Source organism: Amblyomma americanum, chromosome 8 (assembly GCF_052857255.1).
Source record: "Amblyomma americanum isolate KBUSLIRL-KWMA chromosome 8, ASM5285725v1, whole genome shotgun sequence".
Taxonomy (NCBI): Eukaryota; Metazoa; Arthropoda; class Arachnida; order Ixodida; family Ixodidae; genus Amblyomma; species Amblyomma americanum.
Genome location: NC_135504.1, coordinates 11,749,974 through 11,773,737, shown reverse-complemented (window position 1 = coordinate 11,773,737; position 23,764 = coordinate 11,749,974). Strand labels below are relative to the sequence as shown.

Here is a 23,764-nt window from a genome sequence, read left to right as displayed (position 1 = left end):
TTTTTTATCTCTCTTCCCACACACCGCTTCCCTCGCGCTGCCACAGGAACAGAATGGGGAGTGAGATAAGAACGACACAGGTTAATAAAGAAGGAAAAAAGAGACTTCCCCAACCATGCTTCTCCCAACCGCCCGCGCGGACATGTCGCCGTGATCTCTGACGGTAGAGGGCAGAGGTGGTAAGAGGGCCGGGCCGTGTTGTTTTCGCCTCGGACAGGCATCGTAGTGCGTGGGACGTGTGGGGCCGCGTTTAGACGTTGTCGCCTCGGCGGGTGTCTATTTTAGGTTCGACCGAAGTCAATTTGTTTCGCTCGTTCGTTCGGAAATCGCGATTGGCCTGAGCCGTCTGTACGACGAAGGAGAAAACGCACAGCTGGTGGAAAATGGCAGAGATGGGAGACTGCAAAGTAAAAGAAAGCCCCGTGTGAAAAAAAAATCTAAATTGGTAATGATACGAGAGTAATGTAAAAAGCGGAAATGCGAAAAGCGAGGTCTGAAGAATTCGAAAAATGTCTCGCCAGAGGCACGCAAATTGAATTATCTTGACACGGTGAGCCTCAAATTGAACTCGGGCAGAGGGAATGTTTTAGCGCCAGTAACTTCTATCCGACATTCGTCGCAAATCCAAACCTGATTTTTCGAGGTCAATATAAAGAACTCCGTAAGGAAAGTTGCAGACGCTCAATCGTGACAGAAAATATAAAAAACAAAAATAAAATTGTAACGCAGGTCTTCAAGTTTTTGGTAAGTTTGGTAGGCAAAAGAATTCGAGAGACTGGAAGGGAGGCGCTGACAATCCCTGTTATGAGAGCGAATCCGCACGGGTATTCGAACTGGCTGCGCAACTAAGGCTTGTGAACATCAGTTCAATTCTTTAAACGTTTGGGTAAAGATTAAAGCGGAGAGCGTTAACCACGTGAAGCTACGTGAAACCTAGCGCTACCAGCGAGGCACTGCACCTTAAAGAAGCGACGTTTATAACATTCAAATTATTTGTTAGCTTTATGATCGATAAGGCGGACATTCTTTTTCAAGGAGCACAACATTGTATAAGGTGCATTGTTGAGCCGGCTGGTGCATGATCACTTAAAACCAGCCGCAGAGAAGAACCGCGCACAAGAAACACACAAACGTGGACGAGGCTGCTTACTAACAACTGAAGATCTATTAGGAACGCCGCTTAATATACACGGGAATAGTCAACACATCGAATGAGTTCTTATCATTATCTGTCTGCACCGCTGCGCAGGAAATTCACTTGTTTCTTCGATAGGCACACTGAAGGCACGCTCACGCATTGTTGTGCGGATTTACGGATTGCCAAGGCTTCCAAGATTCCTCGAGTTAGCTTGTCTGGGTTCTTTTTCAGTGTCTGCACATGATGTAGGTCAGCGCGGCTTGTTACTTTTTTTTATTTTTCAGAAACCCCACAATGCGCCGCTAGGTTAGTGCTAGATGGCGTGCTCTCTTGTTCTGTTGTTGACACATCTCCCCGTCTGTCCTATGTAATGCTTTCCACGGGATATGGGGATGCGATAAACGACGCCTTGAACGCATTCAGAGTACTCCTTGTGTTTGTTTCTGCTCTGCTGCTGGTTTTTAGTGACAATATTGTAGTCTTCAAATCGTAGCGACCCGGATCAATCATGCATTATAGATGTGTTGAAAGCAATGAAAACTGCAGTTAATCCATTTTTTCGGATTATTATCGCTATACTAGTCATAGCACAAAAGGCGCGAGCCGAACTGGACAACTTATCGCACTGTCGAAAACTAGCACTGAGCTAACTAAACTTTATGATCATCATTTTACGCATGACGATTTCTTCCAATCACCACAAACATTTTTTTCACGCCGCGATCACCCGTTTAGAGTTAAACTCATCTCACGGCACACCCTTCTGCTTTTGCTAAACCATTCATACCTTGTGCTACAGCAGACTAAAATATCCTGCCATCGTACACTGATGTAGAAAGGAACCTTAACAAGTTGCAGGGCATGTTATTAAGATTGTCTGAGTTTTGCTTATTGCTTGAACCACTTGTTTCATTCAATTATATTCTTATACTGTTTACTAACAGCAGTTGTCGTATTCTTTAAATACACTTTTTTGAGCTAACTGAGCTGATATTGTACATTAGTTAACTTATGGATATATTATAAGTTGATGTTTCTTGGTTTCAGTGTTATTTGCTTTCCTGTCTTCACCATTTTGCTTGCTTATTTATTTTGTATTATTGTGTGTCAATGCTCCCCACAATCTAACGGCCTTGGCTTAGTGTCTTTAGGGGTATTTTGAATAAATAATTGAAATAAAAGATAATCTCCTCAAAGCTGTCAACACCGACATGTTCAGTAAAGTCAAGTAGGTAGTACATTATCAATTATTCGTGATAAATAAGTGGCATGATGTACCGAATTTATGCCATATATCCTTTTGTGCCTGATAACTACAGGTACAAAAGATACAAATGGTATCAAATAGTGTTTATCAACCACTATGCCTGCACATCAATTTGTGTTCCCTGTACTTTGCTCTTTGCTCAGAATTTATGCGCTCGTTCATTATCGGAAGTATTTTTACAGAGTGAATGTGGATTTATATTGCATCCCTTTTAGTTATTGCACTTTTTTTTTTGTATTGAGGTATACAGTCACCAGTAATGTGCGCATATTGCATGTCACTCCTTAATGTAGCGGCCTTTTTTTATTGCTTACAACGCCACCTGCTATATCGTTTCATTTCGGTATTAGCCTCCCCCAATAGATGTAAGATATAGAGTCGAGGGTTTCCGTGCCATATTTTTATTTAAGGAGCTCATATGAAATGTTCTCGGAATTCCCCGGCGTAGGCGGCAGCCCTGCTGTAGCTTTAAATAAAGGGTCCTTTTCAGTAGTGCTTTATACTATATACCTAATAATAACGCTAACAGTAACCGAAACCAACGCAAGCATAGAAGGATGTTTATATGTATTTTTATTAGTTGTGTTGGCCTATACGAATTTAGAACAGCCGCCGCCGTACCTCAGTTGGTAGAGCACCGTATGCGAAATTTAAAGGTCGTGAGTTCTTATCTCACTGGCGGCATGTGGTTGCTTTTCTTCTACTTTGTAATCAATTATCGATCAGACATAAAATGATTGCACTATTAATTTCAAATTCGTTACATCGTAAAATTTAAAAAATGAGCAAGAGAAATATTCCCCCATGCTTTCCTTGCGTTCGGTGCCTTTTGGCTTCATTCATATGCATATCATAAAGAGCTCCTCATGCCCCAACCATTGTATTATCTATAAAGTATAATGGTCCTCGTCAGAAACGTGAGTAAATCCTTGCAAGGTTTTTAAGCGCGTGTCAATCTACTTTGCAAGTATATAGCTTCGCGGTTCATACTGCCTTCTTTTATGTGTGTTTGTATATATATATATATATATATATATATATATATATATATATATATATATATATATATATATATATATATATATATATACAGTGAAAAGGTCACAACTTGTACGATTATCTTGGTTTATTCACCAACGGTTTCAGACGGTGGACCGTTCTTCATCAGGGTTTTAAGTCGAATTCGACTTAAAATTCGATATATATATATATATATATATATATATATATATATATATATATATATATATATATATATATATATATATATATATATATATATATATATATATAGTATAAACGTAGAACAACGTTTGAAACGTATTATTCTTATTGACGTTCCAGAGTTGATACGTCAATAAATCGTTTCAAACGTTGGTCTACGTTTGTACTACTGACAGTGCCAAGATTTCGTTTGGCACAGTCAGCAGTATATATATATATATATATATATATATATATATATATATATATATATATATATATATATATATATATATATATATATATATATATATATATATATATATATATATAAAAGTCACTTAGAACACAGCATTTCTCTTTCACATTTGCTCGGGTGAGCATGTTACCTAGGTCAGGTCCCAGTTGACTGCAAAGGAATTCGGGACATCAGGTGGACTTCGCTATAGCTAAACGAACGAAAGGAGTCAAGGGTGCGTTCACACCGTGGAAAGGGCACATGTGAACCGGTGTAGGCGGTGAAGGTTACAATTCGGACCTGTTGAGAGCAGGTGACAGATGGCCAGTAAAAAGAGAGAGCGGGCGTTCCATTTGCAGAAATCGAGCAGACGACTTAAGTGCCGCGTGCGGTCTTCTAGGGCTTTGGCTGTGGCTGCCCCAACAGGCTACCTTCGCCAATCTTTGCATCTGTAATTTGACGAAAACTACTGAAGCAAATAACTTTCTGGCACATGGATGGGAGCTAATAATTGCTTCAATTTTGAGTCACATCCCAAACACCTCTATGGGTCTCACTGTAACGGCGCGCCATCTATGAGAGATGGCGAAAAAAATTGCGGGGTAGAGAGAGGCACTTTTCGGAATAGCCAGCGTCAAGTAAAATTATTATTATAGAGCTGATGAGCAAATGGAGAATTTATGCATAGATGTAAACAAGGTGGTTTGAAAACTGCCGGAAGCTAAGGATCGCTATCCACACAGGAACAAGCTTAGACAGAATACCAATAACATGTCGACATCCTTGGGAGAAACAGCTTGGAATGCTCTGTGTGCCGCTTTAAATACCGTATTAAAGCTTAAGAAATTCCACCAGCTGGATCGAGGGCGAAATGATCGTGATATGAAAGTGGAAACGAGAGTTTTTTGCCGTTTTCTAAAGTACGTTAATGTTTCACAATGACGACAGTGCTGCACAAAACACAAAAAATGGCGGTAAAAGGAGAAACTGTCGCAGCAGCCAGAAAGGTTGGCAGAGGAAGTAGTGTGGTTCAGTAAAAATTAAAAAAAAAACTTCTGTATGAGTCCACTTGCGCTTCATTAGGCGACATCCGATTGAATGTTAAAAACGTTGCACTCCATTCGCATTCGCAAAAGTTATTCGCACAGCCCCAATAAAAAAAAAACATAAATTTTAAACCAATCCGATACACAAACTAGTATAAAATCATTTGCGATTTCATTATTTCCCTTCCGCAATGTCGGCTTTATTCTGCGCGTTGGTGTTGTCTTCGGTACGTATTCGGCCTCTTCCGATGTTTAGCTGCGAGAAAGCGTTTTTATACTCCCCCTCCTGCTGTTCCGTCCTTCTGTGATGTTCTCATGAAGCTTTCCGTAGATATACCAAATTAGGAAAACTTGCTGTTGGGTTAGTTGGTTATCAATCATTCTTGATTTTTAGGCGCAAAAAAAAAGACAAAACACGAGGTGGCCGCCAGAAGAAGCGCCACTTCCAACTGATGGAACTGGCGCTTCGCCCTGTTGTCTACCTCGTGTTTTGTCTTTGTTTTTTTGCGCCTTAAAATTCAAGAACCACCAAATTAACGAGGCAGTGTACGGCTCCGAAGACTTCCGCTTTACGACAACCATATAGGCGCAGCTATATTTGGTAGTTTTCCAGGCCAGAGGATGGGGAAAAGTCACAGAGCTTGTTCGTTCCTTTCGACACCTTCCCCTAGAGTAAAGCAGTCTAACGGACACTTTTCTCTCTCTCTCTCTCTCTCTCTCTCTCACACACACACACACACAACCCACATATTCGTTTGTTCCTCGGTCAGTCAGTCAATCAGTCAGCCGTCATTCGGCCGGTCGATGAATTTGCAGGTCGGTGAATCGGTCGGCCGCTTAGCCGGCCGGTCGCGCAGTTAGTCGGTAGGCCGGTCGGTCATCCGATAGATCCGCCGGCGTGTAAATTTATGCCCCCAACCCCCCTCCCAGTCACGTCTGCGCAGTTCGAAACAGTTTGGTACTGACAGTTCTCCTCCACTTCTGATCAGAGCGTTCTGACAGCGTGTTGACGTTGGCGGCGTTGAAGACCGGGACAATGTCAGAATCATTGTGGGCAGGAAATCTTTGCAGCAAGTAAGATGTGCAGCAGCGACTTCGGCACGACTATGCATGCACAGAGACGCCGGCGTCCCGAAGACTAGCGCATCGGCCTTGGATGACTTCCACAGCGGACACCGTGCCAAAAAAGGACCTGCGGCCTCACAGGTAAGTTAGACGGGGCCAAGCAGCTGAAGTAGCAGCCGCCACATAGAGCGTTGAGAAAGAGATCACTACCGCCGCTCACAGAAACCGCAGCTGATCTGAACCCCGGTTGGCAAAGAAGCTAGCGTGAGTCTCCGAATGCGTTGTGAACGTATACTTTTTGTAGAGCTATGAGACACGGAACAAAGCGAAATGCAACTCCATGTATTTTTAAGAAGCATTGAGTTTGGTACGAGGACAGCCCTGCACCCACGAGTCGCCCAACCGTCGGCTGGGCGCAGTGGCCCAAGCCCTAACCTTACACTGATTGCCAAGACAGGCTGCAAAAAGCACCACGATCAGCGGAACGCTGGCACCAGTAATGTAACCAAGGATATACGAGGATGGGGGAAAAGAAAAAATTAAGGTGGTAGTGGTTTAACGTAGTTAAACCGAGTAGACTTGCGAAAGCATGTGCTCATTCTTCGCCTCTTCTTTCTGGCATTGGCATGTGCCCGTGTGCTGTGCGATGTCAGTGCACGTTAAAGATCCCCAGGTGGTCGAAATTATTCCAGAGCCCTCCACTACGGCACCTCTCTCTTCCTTTCTCCTTTCACTCCCTCCTTTACCCTTCCCTTACGGCGCGGTTCAGGTGTCCAATGATATTTGAGACAGATACTGCGCCATTTCTTTTCCCCCCGAAATCAATTATTATTATTATTATTATTATTATTATTATTATTATGTGCACGCAACCGCGTTTCTAGCTCTTCCTCTTTACACCCTCTCTCCACTCGGCGGCAGCTGGCGCGAGGCCCTCCTCCCATTGGCTGCAGCTGGCGCGACGATCCTCCGAACTTATCGGAGCTATTCCGAGGCTTCACACAAGATTCTTGGTTAGGTTTGACCCCATTAAGCAGTGCTTTCGCATTTAAAAAAAAGGGGGGCTTCGAAAAATACGCAGAAGAAGTCCGCGACAGGAAGATGCAGGCACCATCAAAAAGTAGAGTTCTCTCTGCTCGTCCAGAAGACACTAGGAAGCGAGCCATGGCCTTTTCTCGGCACTCCTGACAGCCCTGATCGCCTTGATAAAAATGCGTTTTTCTCCGAACTACTCCTTCTCTTTCGCGCCCGGAAGAAGGTGAAAGAAAAACTTAACTCCCACACACGCGCCCAGCGTCTTGAATGTTTAAGGACTCCATTCGCCTCTCACCCGACGACGCTTTCAGCAGAAACGGTTTTCGTGTCGTCTGCTCCTAGCGGCCCCCGAATGCGGCGTCGGCTTCCAGCACCTCAACCCCCCTCGCTCCGAACAGCGGAAGGCAAAATAATGACAGTAAAATAAAGAAAAAAAATGAAGTAACGAAGCGACAAAAGTACGCCTCCTTTAAGCCTCTTCAAGAACGCTCCTCGCGTAAAGATAGAAGGCGTCGCCAAGCAAACAAACAAACAGAAAATGCTAAACAAAGCCGTCGGCAATATATGGCGGCCCCAGAGGGCAACGAACAAAACGAGAATACGCGAGAGATCCGTTTGTCATCGCAATCTCCACGCGCTGAGCCATACACGTTTCGAGAAGCAGAGTGGCAAAGTAAATAAAAAGGAAAGAACAGTATATGCGACAATAGATGTTGGAAGCGTGGAAAACGGAACACGTCTTGGTAAAATCCAAAATTAGGTTACCGGTGTCGTCTGTCGTCAGAGAAATGCGCCTGAGCCTAGCTGGCGCTGACAGCGCCGCCTGTAATGCCAGCGACGTCCCGCATTTACGAAGCTGACGCGAAAGAGGAGTTTAAGAGACTGGACCAATACAAACAAATTCTCCTCTGTACGGAAGATACAAGGGAGATGCTTAGTATACTGCGATACGCATTACTCCTTATATACCGAACGCTGTGGTTAAGGTGATGGTGATGGTGAATTTTTATGGAGCAAGGGCATCTGTGGCCAAAGAGCGCCATGGCACAAGGCTTTCTTCTGCTCAAGGTAGGGTTAAAGACATATTTCCCAAGCATTTGACCCTACAGAAGCCAAGCACCACGCGAGGGGAAAGCTTGTACCCATTGTATCCCCGGTGGGTACCCGGCGGCACTGGGTATCGAACCCCGCACCTCCCGCATGCAAGGCGGATGCTCAAACGACTAGGCCACCGTTGCGGTCTAACGCTGTGGTTAGTTTCGCATTCCAAACTCAGTTTCGCATTAACGCCTAGCGTTAAATGCAAGCAAGCAAACATGCAAGAGTCATCTGTGGTTTCCTTCGTAAGAAAGAGAAGCAGCCATGTTGTAGGTTACATGGCAATCAGATTCATACCTCGGGCTTATCGCGACATCTTTTGAAACGCCTTTTCGAGAATCAAGTTTAAGATTTGGGCAGAAAGTTGGGAAGACCTTCAAACAGCTTGCGAGTAGTACAGTTTCTGTAACGTTACTTATTCTCAAAAATGTTTCGCATAAACATATTAGGACAGCTTGGTGCCTTGCAGTCTGTAGCAGGGATTGAGTATAAACGTAGAACAGATGACATAGCATTCAGCTCGGCGCAGCTACAACATGCAATAGAGAACAGCATTCACAGCAGAAAATGCGAGTAGGGTTGATACGGGAAAAAGAAAATAAAAGAAAATGGCTGCAGCGGTACAGTCACTTGTATTTAAAACCATGTCACGCGGCTTTGTGACATCGCGCTTGACATGACAAATTAGACCTTTCTCGTCGGATGCAGTATTCTGTTAGCTGAAGTGCGAATTTCTACACGAAAGAGAAGTTTTAAGCGCGGAACAAAAATTCAGAAAAGTCAAGTTATTCGACTGGAGTAAAGACATGAAGCACCGAGGAATTGAGTTGATAGTCCTTTCAATTAGGCTCAAAGCCGGCTGACTATAATAGAGTAACAGGAACAAACAAAAATGAAGAAAAAAAACATACGGGTACAATATGAGCGCGCATCCGACGAATAGTGCAAAACATTTTTCAGGCTATAGTTATTGACGACTTGATAAGCGGGACCAAAAAGCTTCCGCCCACCTTTAAAAGAGAACTATCTCAACATTTCTTTTGATGCCATTAAGCTCCCTGGTTAAAAATACTACCACACTACAGCACAGAAAATTTTACGGAACTCCCTATTAGCTAAAAACAATACCGCCGTAGTGTTTGCCAGGCGCTTGGGATAATAGATTCAGCCTAATTTTGAGAATGAATTCTACGAATTATACAGTACATAATTAATACAAATTTACGAGTATATGCCGAAGTGACGTTCCACGAACTAATGACGGCGAGTGTTCCTCACGCAGTACATCAACTGATTGATAATAATAATTGGTTTTTTGGGGGAAAGGAAATGTCGCAGTATCTGTCTCATATATCGTTGGACACCTAAACCGCGCCGTAAGGGAAAGGTAAAGGAGGGAATGAAAGAAGAAAGGAAGAGAGAGGTGCCGTAGTGGAGGGCTCCGGAATAATTTCGACCACCTGGGGATCTTTAACGTGCACTGACATCGCACAGCACACGGGCGCCTTGGCGTTTTTCCTCCATAAAAACGCAGCCGCCGCGGTCGGGTTCGAACCCGGGAACTCCGGATCAGTAGTCGAGCGCCCTAACCACTGAGCCACCGCGGCGGGGCTCAACTGATTGGCTTGTTACGAAAACAAACACGCATTCACGTGTACTGGGGCGCCAATCAAGTTGTTGCGGTTCACATTGTTGCCGCTTAAGTATATTTTTGAAGCGAAAATCTTCACTACGCGAGGTAAAGCAGTCGTCGCGTAAGCGGGAGAATGACCTTGAACGACCTTCAGCCCAACCACGTTAGCTGTGTACGACCATATGTGGTACAATTATGGTGTCGAACTCGACCCCTGACCTTGACCCAGGACCTTTAGTTGACCTTTGACATTGGGTGACCTTTGGGTTGACCTTTGACCATAAGAACATCCGATGGGGTGATGTGAAGACACGTGATGACATCTGATGGAGGTGCCGTAAGACCATGTGATACCACGTCATAGCCACGTGGTCGCGTGGTATACGTGTATAGAACAGCTGTCGCGAGCGAGTAGCGAAGCTACCATGGACGAGCCTCAGACGCTTAAGCAAGCGTCCTTGCTATTCGCTGAATTCTAGGGGTAGCCAAGTTAAGCCACTGCCAGCTTTTTGCCGAATCCATGGCTCATGCTACGCAGGGCACCCTGCATGTTTTCAGTTTAAGCACAATTGTAATATGGGTAGAAATAAGTGACGCCGCCACGCGCGCTAGTTATTCCCGAATGCATGCCGCACGTTACATGAGACACTCTGTACATCCGCAGTGTGAGCGCAGTTGGAACACAGGGTTAAATTGTTCCGCCAGGCGTCTAAAAAACGCATCCGAGCACTTCCAGCCTTCGCCTGCAGTACTCCACTGCCAGGGCACAGTGCAACGCGGTATAAATCATCCACGTGCCATCTGCCTCGCAAGCATGGCATTGTTTTACGTATACATGACGCAACATTCGCCGGAGGTACGATGACGCAGGAGCGGGAGGATAATAGCTTCAGCCGCGTAGGGCAACAGACCCCTGATGTATTTCTCGCAAGAACTGAGAACCGTGAAGAAATGCTTGCAGCTTTAATCGACGCGCTTAGTTAGTGGGGCATAGGGCGGCAGCATTCGCTCTTGACGCAGTGCTGACGGAATTCTGTGCAAAGCGACAGCTTCAAATAGCTTTGAAATAAACGCTTTATATTGACAAATAAGCCAAATTCTCTCAAAACGCAGCTTTTGTCGCCTATAAAACCAACGAGCAAAAAAGGAATAAAAGCAGGCATTGCCGCCGCATGCCGTTTTCGCAAGTAAACTACCATGGCCGCATGTGCTTTCGCACCTGGGGGCTTCTGAGGCTAGGCCGCACTGCGTTCCACTTCCAGCCAGTGAGCACCGAGCCCGAAATATTCTAGACATTGTCATTAGCATCCCAAGTTCAAGTCAAGTGGTGGAGAAAAATGTTCAGTTTTCAGCTCTTAATTTGTCAGTAATGAACACGTCCTTAGCGAACGACAGCAAGCGACAGAGCGTTATTGGGTATGGGCGACTTGAGCCACCAGCGCCAACTATACCTGCTGAAGAAGAGGAGGTGGCGTGAGAATGTACTACACAAAACGGTGCTACCTTCGCCTCGGTCGGACAACGCACCTGCCGCTATATCGACAGCCATGTCGACACAGCTGCTACAAATGTGGTCGCGGTCGTGCCGTCGACCACTAAAAATAAGTGATCTTTATTCTTAGTGGACAGCTCAGTGGACACCTTATTTCTTAGTGGACACCTCATACGCGACGTGAGGGAAGGGGGAAAATAGGAGTGAAAGAAAGAGAGAAATAGGAGGCGTAGTGGAGGGCTCCGGAATAATTTCGACCACCTGGGGATCATTACCGTGCACTGACATCGCACTTCACACGGGCGCCTTTCCCGTTTCGCCTCCATCGAAACGCGGCCGCCGCGGTCGGGCTCGAACACGGGTACTCGGAACTTAACAACGATCTGTAGCGCGTGCTGGCGCCTCCTCCTCCTCTTCGGCACGGTGCCGGCGCTGGTCCCTCGATTCGCAGACGTCGCTTTCAATGCCGCTGCGTTTAGCCGCTTCTATTTTCGCATCAGGCAGTGCGTTCAACGTGTCTCGCTACCTTCATAGAGTCCCTCCGGCTGTTTGAGGCGTCGTAACACTCGCTTGCTTTTCAGCGGCACTCACCGTGTTGGCTTAGTGGTTAAGGCCCGCCGGCGCCCACTCATAGGATACCATGGCATCAATTTCTATTCGCGGTGGCCACGTTTCGAAGGAGCCGCAATGCGAAAGACACTTGTGCGTCGTGCGATGGTAATGCACGGTAAAGATCCCTACGTGGTCCAATTCACCCGGAACACATCACAGCGGCAGTTATTCCCCTCTCCATTCTTTCACTCCGTTCTCCACCTTTGCGTTAATGGGTCCCTTGAGCGGCCTGCGGTCCTCTTTGCGTATCATATGGGACACGCGGCCACCGTTATTTCTTTCACCATCGCATAAAGCTTAAGAACTACCTTTCAGAGTACAGTGCAATAATATTAGCGATCCCTCCCACGTGAGTACCCCTTCTCTGTCGCCTAAGTTCTGCCTGCGTTCCCATATACGCGGAATAGCTCATTTTGTTCTACAGATTCATAGATCGCGGGTAGTCCCCATACCACTAATGGCGCAGTAGTGCAGCGGTTAAGCGATGCTCAATAAGCTGCCGTGGGAGGTGGCTGTTTCAAACATAACCACGGGTGGGGCTTGTGAGACCCAGACTGCTCTCCCCGAGCAACCTCTCGCGACCAGTCATTACTTCAACTTCCAACTGCCACGGTGGGCAGGTTGTGATTACGTCACAAGATCACGTGACCTAGCTGGCAGGTGAGCCGCCTGCTTTTCTCGAGACGCCAACGCCGGCGCCGGGTTTTCCACTGAAGAGGGCCCTTAACGCCGTCCCGTTAAAGTGATCAAGACGACGATATGCAAAGCACACTGCGAAAGGCTACCATGAAGAAACGCAGAAACAGGCTGCGGGGATTACTTTATGGTCTCAGCAGCGGGAAGCGAAACCTGACTGTTTGCACCCGCGCCGGTTCGAATCCCTCTCGGGGCTGAAGTTCATTTCTGCTGGATACCATTAGGACGGAAAGTTGCCGAATATATCGGATATGTTCGCCCTCATGTTCCGGTCCAGGTTCGGACTTTGTTCGCCGTACTTTGCGAGAATTTAAGCTAGAAGCATTTCGTGCTTCAAAAGCGAAATTTATTAATAGCGTATTCCATTCAGCGATCCGGAGCAAGTCCGGAGCACCAACTAGCCCACACCAAGGTCCTCTTAGCAAGTTTTCGTTCTGCGTGAAGCCGCAGAACGTGCTTCAATGAGTGATTTAGATTCAGATCCTGATATATGATTGGACCACGGCAGATACTGTGCTGCTCCGCAGGTTTAGAGAGCTGCTCCAAATCTAGAAGAGTGCGGTGAGGGGCTAGTCGGTACGACATTATGGAAACAAGGAATAACTGCGCAAAAAGGACGGGACTAAGATTATCGGACGCGCGAGGGATAAGCAAGAACGTGAAGCTATCGAAGCCTCGGGAATCGCGAGATTAGGGCCTGACAAATGTGTTAGCGAGGCTTCCATAGACCTGTACCGCAAGGAGTTGGAGTTTCTTAGATTGACGAGATGGTTATGGCTTTTGTCTTCGTGGTTGGTGCGCATGCGCTTTGTTGTTCAAGGAAGGAGGCGTTGGTGCAATAAACCAGTTGTTAGTCTGCGCTTGTCTCGTGTGGTTCTTCTCTCTTGTCCCGTCCTTTTTGCGCAGTTATTCCTTGTTTCCACAATGCTCCAAATCGCCGATTGGAATGGACCGTAAGATGGAAAATTGGATGGAGTTTTTCCTCAGCGTCCATCCACACACACACACAAAAAATTCCAGACTTTTGACTGCCCGTAAGAATAAAGAATTGATAGTGATGACTGTCTGGTTCTTCAATAACTGTACTTCGCGTTAATTCTGAAAATTAATTTCAACCATTAAACGAAAACTTAATAAGCCTCTGAGAACACACTGAACACCTTACCGGTTTGACGAGTGGCCGAATGGAATCTTGCCTGCGTGCTTTGCCAGTGAGAAATCCAGGTACCTGGCGTGAGAGAAAAGGTACAATTTTAACCAACGCAAGAAAAATGGGTCCCCGGCGGTCGTCATCGTCGACCCAATTACATCCACTGCAGGGCAAAGGGCTTTCGCATTGACCTCTCCTCCGCAATGCTCGGCCACCCTATCTCGAAATCGAATGGGTTACCCTGACAGACAACGTCTCATATTTTGTCCTTATCTGTCCTCTCTGCTGAATTGAATTACACGCCCGGCTCATGCCAATTTCCTCTTGATTTCCCCCTTCTGGGATGCCACTACTCTCTGTCTATTCGCTAGCAGACGCTGCTCTCTTCTTCTCGTATGAGTCTCCCGATCATTCTCCTTCGCGGAACTCGCCGCGTCGTCGTTTATTCAATTTAAAGCCTTTTCGTTTTCCCCACTTCTTTCGCAGCTGCGTCGAAAACAACTCCTTCATAAACAAATCGCTCATATTAGTGGCGTCAACACTCAGGAATGCACAGTGTCATGGAAAAGCAAACAATCCGAAACTATACTTGCCTTTGTGTCTACAGTTCTCACCAAAACATACTATTCTCGGAAAACACTGTGGTACCCGGCGGCTCGATATGGCAATCTAATATGCGGGTAACCCGTACACTGAACTGTGCTATCAACATGGAAACGTCGCACATCACTTGCTAGTCTTTCCCAGAGCGCTGCAACTGAATGTCTGTGGCATAATTAAGAAAAAAAATCGGGGAAGCAAGCCACAAACTGCATAACTATGGGGCCCACATATTTGCTGCGGAGGGATTTTTTGGAGCTGTGAGCGAAGCGTTCGAGGTATGAGAAATGGTTCTCTGTGCAAGAAGCGTGAGCAGCCCGCTATTGGCACCGCCTTCAATGGGTCGCTGACACGGGGCTCCTAAGCCCTCGCTCTCGCACTCCCCCACAGAGGGCGCAACCGGCAGCAGTCACGTGCTCCGCTGAGGTTTCGCTCAATTCCTCCACTGTATGGCCCAACCGGACCGGCCAACCGTCCGTTCGTCCGTCCAGCCGACCGACCAACTGAATGATTAACTCACTCTTTGAACATATTAGCTGGCTGTGATATTAACTGGCAGGTCGAATCAGCGACTTACGGACTGATTGATTTATTCATCGATCGACTCAGTCGTTCATTGATTGGATGCAATGAAATAACACGTTAAGCTGTCACCATTTAGCGAGAAAGAATTCTGTCTTTTCTATCGCTGTGTTCTTTACCGCTTATAAGGTGGATTGTTGAGCTAGTTGGTGCATGATCGAATAAATGGCAGCGGAAAGTAAACGAAGACATCGCAGCATCGTCCTCGTCTGTGTGTTTCTTCGATGTCTTCGTTTACTTTCCGCTGCCATTTATTCGAACTTTACCGCTTTACGAGGGTGTTGTTGCGGACTGGTTGGTTCAACATTGCTTAAAAGGGAACAGCGCAAACACAGGACGAATAGAGGAAAGTGTTGTGCGTTCCTCTGTTTTGTACGTTCCTCTCTTCGTCCTGTGCTGTTCCCTTTTAAGCTCTTTACCCCCCCCCCCCCCCTTGTCCTTTCTATGTCCCTTTTATTTCCTCCAGCCGCAGCTCAGGTGCCTCAAGCTTCGACAGCAGATGCCCCGGCTAGCAACATATCTGTAGCGTTTTATTTTGCTTTAACAAACCACTAATGGTAATTCGGACAAACAGGTGCAAAGCGTGCAAACTGAAAAAAAAAACAACAACGTAATATTGGGAACCCCAGAAATCATTTCAAAGGGTGCGGTCATTTATTGACTGACTGGCTGACCACGATGGAAAAGTGGACTCGCCAAAATACAAACTCCAACCGCTGTATTCGAAGACATCGCTACCATTGCCATTAGAGCCACGAGGCCATCGCGGCTAGCTGTGCGCTGGGAGCATCCAAGGCTGCAGTTCAAGACGCATGCAGAAGAAAGTACCTGGATAACTCAGTGATAAAGACGACCACGCCACATAGTGGATCGAACGACAGCTTCAATGTTTTATGTTATGGGCATGAAATACAGAACAGTGAAGATCCGTTAAGTGGAGCAGGTTTCCCGGAACGCCACACGCGAGTCAATGAGGTCGTATGTTCAGGCCCAAATGAAGGTGTCTTGCCCCTCCTACTATTTTTTCACGTTAATACTATTCAAATAAAGAACAACAACAAAAACTCACAGGACGGCTACGACTACGTAACGTGAGAGTCAGCGATGGCTGTTTAGGCGTTTAGTCACGTGACCACTGGTGTTGTGGTGACGTGATGCATCCCTGCACTGGCAGGCGGCAGTTCCAAACAGAGTCATCCGTAGGCTTATGCGGACCAGGTTGACGGGCTCATCCGGTGGGTGAGCTAGTACCCACCGGTTACGCCGACGACGGCGGACGACGGCTACCAGGGACGGGCGCCTATAACAGCTATCGCTGTAACAAGTGCCATCTCTACAACCAGAAATCACCATTTCTCTATGGTTCCTCAGGTTGGAGAGACCATTTTGTACGAAACCACGACGAAGTGACCGGAGCTTGTCGCGCCAACTATTGCTATCAACTCAGGCGGGTGAGGCTCCGAGCGCATCAGTACTGCACGCAACTAACCGGCGAGCTGAATGTGGTTCAAAGGGGACGTCGCATCCATTCGCAGCGCTCACGGCAGCAGCCTCAGAGTGCAGTGCGTTTGTGGCTCAAGGAAAAGAAACAAATAACATCCTCCTTTTGGCAGTCCTGTTCGCGCTGCGAACAGCTGCTTGCTGAAGCTCTTTCCGCGCGCGGCCCGAGATAAAAGCGGTGAGGAGCTCGCCACCCGCCGCACAGCTGCTCTCGAAAGAGTGCGATGACGCAACTGTGACGTCAGCGAGCCCCACCGACTCAACAGAATGCGTGTACGCAGCTGCGGCGCTTTTCAAAAGCGGCGCGCTTCGTGTCCCCTGAGATGGAGGCACCCTGAAACTTTATCATGACCTCCAATACAACTCTTTACTCTCTCTTTATATTTTTGCATCATACTGACAAGAAGTGAGAGTGAGAGTCACGCCTCTTTCCTATCTTTTTTTCTTCATCTTTTTTTCATACAACGAACGCAGGGAAGGGGAAGAGGGTATATTTAGGTTGTTTTGACATTTTGCCCATGCAGGCATGAAAGCATGCGTTTTTCCTGTCGCCGTCATTTTCCTTTAGGTGTTCAGGAGAAAAGGTGTTAACACAGAGAAAGTGTCGAAAGAATCGGGCCACCTGGCGAATCGCATTACTGGACGCACGCGAAAAGCTCCGCTACGGTACAAGGGCAGGAACAAAGTGGTGAGCACTGATGCGCGACGGAGGATGAGCGCGCGAAAAATAGAAAAAAAAAACACCTATTCGAAATGAAGTACGAACTGTGCTCGCTACATGCCGGTCCTGTAGCAGGGACCAGAATAGCAGCAGGGAGCAGCTTTTAGTTAAAACTCGAGGTCTTTTGGTTGCAGTGTGGTCTGAGGGGAAAAAAAACTGAACTTATTTTGCTTGAACTGAAAACCGTTTAATATAACAAGTGCACATAATTAACATTTATATACATTGGCAAAAAGATATGAACAACTACTTCGCAGCAGTCAGCAAGAACTAAAATCTATAGCACAATTAACTAGGTCATTACGTGTACGTGATACGCGTTTTTCCGAACCTTGGAAAATGTCTTACCCACGGACATGTTTTCGCCAACAAATGCTCCGTCATTCCCTACCAACAATGCTAAACAAACTTGAGTAAAGTCGAATTGGCATTAGCCAAACTAACATGTCTGAAATAAAGTTTGTTCGGTCTGAACTAGTATCGGACAGCTGATTCTGATTACACTGCCCAAATGTTTATTTGGCATTTTTTAATGTTAACCGGCTGCCCTTATGACTATGTGTATATACTTTGTGTTGTGATTAAGAAATAGTTCTTCGCTCTCTACTTTACATTTGCTGTACTTCATATAGAATTGTATAAATTCTGCATGAGGCACTTCCTATTGTTTATGAGTTATTTCCTATTGTTTTGCTGCTTTGTACAGTTCTGTTCTGCTGTTGTGTACACTGTTCGCCTTATACTGTGAAATGCAAGTGTGCATAGTTTGTTGAAATATTAACCTGTCGTTACTGTACGCCCTGAAAAAAGGGGGCTCGAACGCAATTAAGTGAACTTGCTTCACTATTTGTTCAAGCCCCCTTAGTTGTTTCTTTCGACATAAATAAATTGAATTTCTTACGAGGAAGGCAAAATGTCATTATGATCCCATCTTCATCGTCAGTGTCATCATCATCATCATCATCATCATCACATTCACCGGTTGTGTTTATTTCACTGCCGGAGAAAGGCCGCTCCCATTGCCTGATACTTTGTTTCTTGACCATCGCGGCCACATTGTTCCAGGAAAATTCCAAGGCCCATCGCTTTGTCCAACTATTTACTGCTAAAGGCTGCGTTTCCATACTTCTGGCATCCACTATGCGACCCTTACACACCACCGGTTCTGAGTTCCGCGCTTTTTTTGTGTGTCTTGTCGATGTCTACTTCTCGATTCATACCAGGTGAAATATGAACTCGTTTGCTCTAAAATGCTCGTCGGTTTCTTGGACGTTGTTGTCCTCCGCATCCCTATAAAGGCACACTGATTAAAACTCCGTTTTAAAGCTTACTTCCATTATACTCCTTTCAGTTCAGAATGCAGAGGACAGCTTACTCCCTTTTTATTCCCTTCTGTTCAGAGTGTAGATCACCGGCTGGAAGTCGAGCCTCAGAGATTCGAGAAGGGAAAACAATGTAGTGACGTCACCTGGTTTGCTTTTCAATACGCCCGCCGGCAGTGACAGCTATGATTCCTTTCCTCTGGCAATCTTAAGCTCATAAAAGCTGCGTTTCCAGAGAAAGTAGGCTTTTTTTGGCTCATTTAAAACACGGTAATCAGATCAGCGGAGCGCGGAGCTGAGCTTCGCCTTGGTGACCCTTTAAAGGTCAACAAACTGTCCAAGTTGAGACTTGCTGCGAGCCCCGGACCCCGTTCGTGAGGGAGGGAACTAAACCAGAAGTCACGTGACAAGCGCAGACGATACAAGTTTTCATCTAGTTCACCTGCGCGCATGCAGGCGAAGAGATACCGCTTCTGCAAGCTATGCGGGTCCAGGCACCAGCGAAAACCGGCGTTCCTTAACGCACCCGAATCCTCGCCCCTTGCGTCGCAATAACACGTGCGCCAAGAAAGAAGCAACAGCAGTAGCAGCAGCAACAACTTGTTCGCTAGCTTTCTCCGAAAAGCGTGCCCGCTTAACACGCGTGAGCACGGAACAACAAAGGAGACACCGCGATCTATGAGTGTGCGCTCAATTTCCATTTTTCTCTAACTTTTGTGCTTTTGCGCGGCGGAACAATGCATAAAGCGAGGCTAGAGAGGAGCGCCTACACAGCCGCTACGCGGAGGTGAAAAGAATAACCAGGGAACAGAGGCGGCATAGGTAGCTAGAGGAGTAAGTTGCATAGAAATGATAAGAGCCGAGCTACAGTTCTCGACTCGCGAACACGGCTCAGCGATGCTCAAAGTGCGCGGAAAAGGAAACAAAGAGAGGGAGGAGGAACAAAGACAACAGCCGCCACCCGCAACAACAGGGCCGGTGATTTTCAAACTTGTCGGCGCGCGGCGTTTGGGTGAATATGGAGAACATGCTCTTGGCAAGAAGAAGAAGGCGGTAGGGCGCTTTCCCCCGTTGGTGCGATCACGAAGGAAACACTCTGAGCTCACCAGGAGTTTTAGTTTTCTTCTATTTTTTATCGCATCTGCAAAGAAAACAGTAATCAGCGCCGTGTTTTCGACGTGCTGTACAGTCGGCACGTCGCAGGTGTGTTACACTAAATATGCGTGCAGATTTTTCGAGATGGGGGCGCGGAGCTAGATTCTTATTTATTTATTCGGTTATCACAGCGGGACCAGGACGAATTGCTCTTTAAATACGAAGTTTCTGAAAAAGCTGTCCGGTGGATGTTAGTGCGTAATTACTCCCTTATTACAAATCTACTCCACCTTGGGGATTGCCCTAAACATTTGACCAATTTATTTATGAATAATTTTATTTACTTATTCAGTAAAAAAAAGAACAGCAAAAAAACGGCGTTACTCAAGTATTGTGCTCTGAAGAAAAAAACACCAATCGAAACCACAGAAGTTCGCATTACCTAATTGTTGTTGTTTCTAGTTTATTTATCTGCTTAATCAAAATGTGCATAAATGAATGTATGGCCATTTTTACAGCTATCATTACTTATACACAACTAAATAATCTGACCCATACACTGTATTCGAACCTATCTTTCCGAGACAAAAAAAAAAGGTTCCGATCTATAAAAACATGCAAAAAGGCGCCATCTATATTCGAAGAGAAAAAGCAATACAGAATAGAGCGAGCGTAAATGAGATAAACCTAGCAGCATGTGATTGGATGCGCTCCGCCTGCTCGATAATTTCTGAATGGCACGGATCCCACGCCACACAGGTGTACTGAAGGACTGGTCGAACCATAGTGCGATAAGTTTCGCTATGCGCTGCCGATAACTAGCGCTTACGAGTTGCGAAACTGTTTTTGTAGCGTGAGCTACACTGGCCGAGGTTGAGCAGTTTCGCGTGGCTCCTGGAGAGCCGTGCTGCGCATGCGCGACGAGCAGTGACGTCACACCGCGCACAGCTAACGCGCCGGAGCCGCCGCCGCCGCGCGCGCCTCGCCGGTCTGCGCATTCCAGAGGAGTGACGTCACAGCCGCGGCAGACGCACTGGCGCCGGCGCGTCCCCAGCTGTGCGCCTCCGTTGCGCAGTAGCCAAGTCTGACGCTGCGCCGGAGCCGCTTGATAGCTCCTCTCATTTTGTGCGCATGCGCAGAGGTATCAGTGGGGGGTACACATATAGCGGGGCGTTTGCCAGTATGGTATAGCCATGGAGAAGAAGAGCGAAATTGCTGATCAGCGGCAATTGATGCTCAGTGGCCCAGCGTAGCTCACGCTACGTATATCCGGGCATGGCCGAGCTAATCCACTGCTAATTTTTGTACAGCTGCACTGCGATGGTATGCTGCGTATTGCCCTTTGGCAGCCGAGTATCAGATGATTGCTTCATACTACTATTTTCGTTTCACGGACAGGAGGCCGTTCGCTTTAACGGCTAAATTCTGCACCAAATACATGGCATATGAAGGAGGAGTAGACGCGCTGTCCACATGATGCCACCGGTGGGGCTTGTGAGACCCAGGTTGCTCTCCCTGAGCAACTCCTCGTGACCAATCATTAATCTGCCACCTGCCACGGTGGGCAGTTTGCTCGCAACCAGGTAGCCAGGTTGCGATGACATCACAAGGTCACGTCACCTAGGCAGCCCACCTGCCGCCTAGGTAGGCCGCCTAGGTTGCTTCTATGCAGGTTTTTTCGCGGAATTTTTTTTTTCTCGCAGTCAATTACGCCGATTTAAAGAAGGATTTCGCTCTTCTGAATTACGCCGACGCTGACTTTTCTGCAAAATGGGACCCTTAACGCTATCGCTTCGATGTCACCTTATGTAAGGTATAAAACGTGTTCAATTCGTCTAAAGCGAAGAACTAACTGAAATAATTTAAGATATAATTGCAATGCACACACCTGCGTACAAGGTGCCTTAAGTGGTTAACAGACCACACTACCGAATTTCTCACCTCATCTGAACAATGCCCACAGCACATTGTTATAGCAGTTTCCTGAGCAATGCATTGAGAGCTCAGCATTTCCTCAAGTGTACAGGACAAGCACGGGACACTGCTGCAGTGCATTTAATGCAGTGAATATCTCGCCACCCCTCACAGGAAGGAATTCGCTGTCGACCTCACTTGACGCCACTAACACAGTCATATGAGACTTGAAGAACCCTGGCTTTTTCAGAGGTTCACAATCACCAAGCTGTCCACATGTATAGGAACGCGACAGCGGCGCGCGCACTTAGGTATAAATCCTAACCGTTCCTTCTCGTTCTGAAATATTATCACCCTTTTCTCCTTCTTGTTGATGCACTCTCCCTTATCTGAACCAATCTTCGAACCTCTTCGGACTCTTCTACTTTCAGCAGAATAGGCGCACTAGACTGCTACGATTCCGAAATGTTTGGGGTTGGCACATTAAATTCAGCGTGGGAAGCCTGATACTGCAAGAGTTCTCTCTTTCCGTTGTGGGCAGCAACCTCTAAGATACGTCTAAACCTTCGACCTTCCAGCCCCGCCCGATGATCGAAAAGTGACACGCTCCCCTTTAAAGGGCAACTGCACAGGTTTTAGAAATGAACAAGCTTAAAAGGGTCGGATGTGTGAAACTTGCAGGTAAGGCATACGAAGTCTTTTTAGGCCAGCATTTGAAATAGTGATGTAATCGCCGATTAAAATCACGACGCCCTTCAAGCTTCTCCACCGCGCACAACGCCAAGTGGGGAGGGGGGGTGGTGGAAGCGCATGATGACGTCATCGAAGGTATCGATGCATTTCCAACGCATAAACGCCAGCTTTGAAGGGAAAAAAACCAACGCCACCGAATGCAGGTTCCGCAGAGCGTTGTTTGGCAGCGCCCAACGAGGCAGGGCAGGATGTGGCTGACGACAGCGGTAATTTGAAATCGTACCTTCCGTGACGTCACACTAACCTTTCCCGCACTCCTCCAGTGCTTTGAGGAGAAGTGCGAAATTCAATAATCGTTTAGGTTGCTATTTTAAAATGCTAGTGCAAAAACACTTGGCAAGCTTTACCTACAGCCTATATAGATTTGAGTCCTTGAATATCGCGAAATTCTCAAAAAGAGATGCAGTTGCCCTTTAAGCCCTCAGGTAAGATTTTTGGAAAATTTTGTGGTCCATGAAATGGCATGCGAAGACGGAAGAAATTGGCGTAAAGCAATGGCTTGTTGGCCTTCTTGCACTGCGCATGCTCGTGCATGCAAACAGTTCTGGCTCTAAATCAGCCGGCGCTTAGTAAGTTTTTGATCGTTTTCGTCCAACTCTGCGGCGAAGAGTATCCGGCGTCAGTGTCAGGGATTAACTTCTCTACGGGGTAATTTTTTTAACGTTTACAGATTTTTATTTTAAAAACAATGAGGTACGTACGTCAATACGGCCGGTTCATATGGATTGTTGTACAGCAAGTCGACATTATTTATGTGATGGCTGGCGACTAAATGACGATTAACTGAATTAACTAATCACCTTTATAATATACAATTTCAGGCCTCAAGATTACACTGACGAATTGAAGGTCGCCAGCCTGGAACGCGAGCCAAGTTTTTTAAATTTCCTGAATCGACGTAGTTCGAAATATCGAAGGTGAGAAAGTTGGCTTTTCCGCGTTAATGCTTAGAAAGTGACGCCTCTCTCATTTCTATTGGAGTAAATAGAGATGCAGTTTGTGTATTTATGATGTAGAAGTTAACGTAATTGCGTCGACAATATCATCACAAGCAGTGACGTCAATTAACCTCTTGCATTTATACCTCTGCGCATTTCTACCTCTTGATATTTTCTATTGCAAATTTAAAAATTGGGCTCGACTTCGTTGCTAATGCCCTTCAATTTCACAATTTAATGCTTAGTCTTAAAACCGAAAATTAGAGAGTTGGTTACCTAAATTTAGTCAATTATTCGTCTTTTAGCTCAGCACAATCCCGTACATAATGTCCGCCTTGCTGTACAATCTGCGGGCACAGACTACACAGACGTATCTGGCACGGTTATTAAAATAAACATCTGAGAACGTCAAAAATATCATTCCGTACAGACTTTCAAGCAAATTTAAAACAAAAAGAATAATTATCGCTCGAAAGTGACCATCGACGTGCTTACGGATTCCAGGGCTAATTACTAAGGCTCCAAGCGGTTCGTGCAAAAAGAACACTTTCCAAAAGCTGGTCCAGCCCAAGCTGCGTAGGGGAAATATGCGGCTTCATTAGCTTTGGCGAAGCGACGCAAGACTCCAGGCTGATCCTGTTTTTGACAAGGTGCCGACAATTAAGA

At 46.3% G+C, this 23,764-nt stretch overlaps 1 protein-coding gene across 2 annotated transcripts in view; it reads right to left on the bottom strand.

Moving 5' to 3' along the window:
• LOC144100917 (uncharacterized) overlaps nucleotides 1-23,764 on the bottom strand; it is a 348,220-nt gene that overhangs the window by 79,362 nt on the left and 245,094 nt on the right. The window contains exon 5 of one of the 2 annotated variants that reach the window (XM_077633828.1): nucleotides 13,689-13,751. The exons of the other annotated variant lie outside the window; for it this stretch is intronic. The gene's annotated coding sequence lies outside the window, so the exon portion shown is untranslated. The remainder of the gene's footprint in view (nucleotides 1-13,688; nucleotides 13,752-23,764) is intronic. 2 annotated transcript variants of the gene reach the window in all.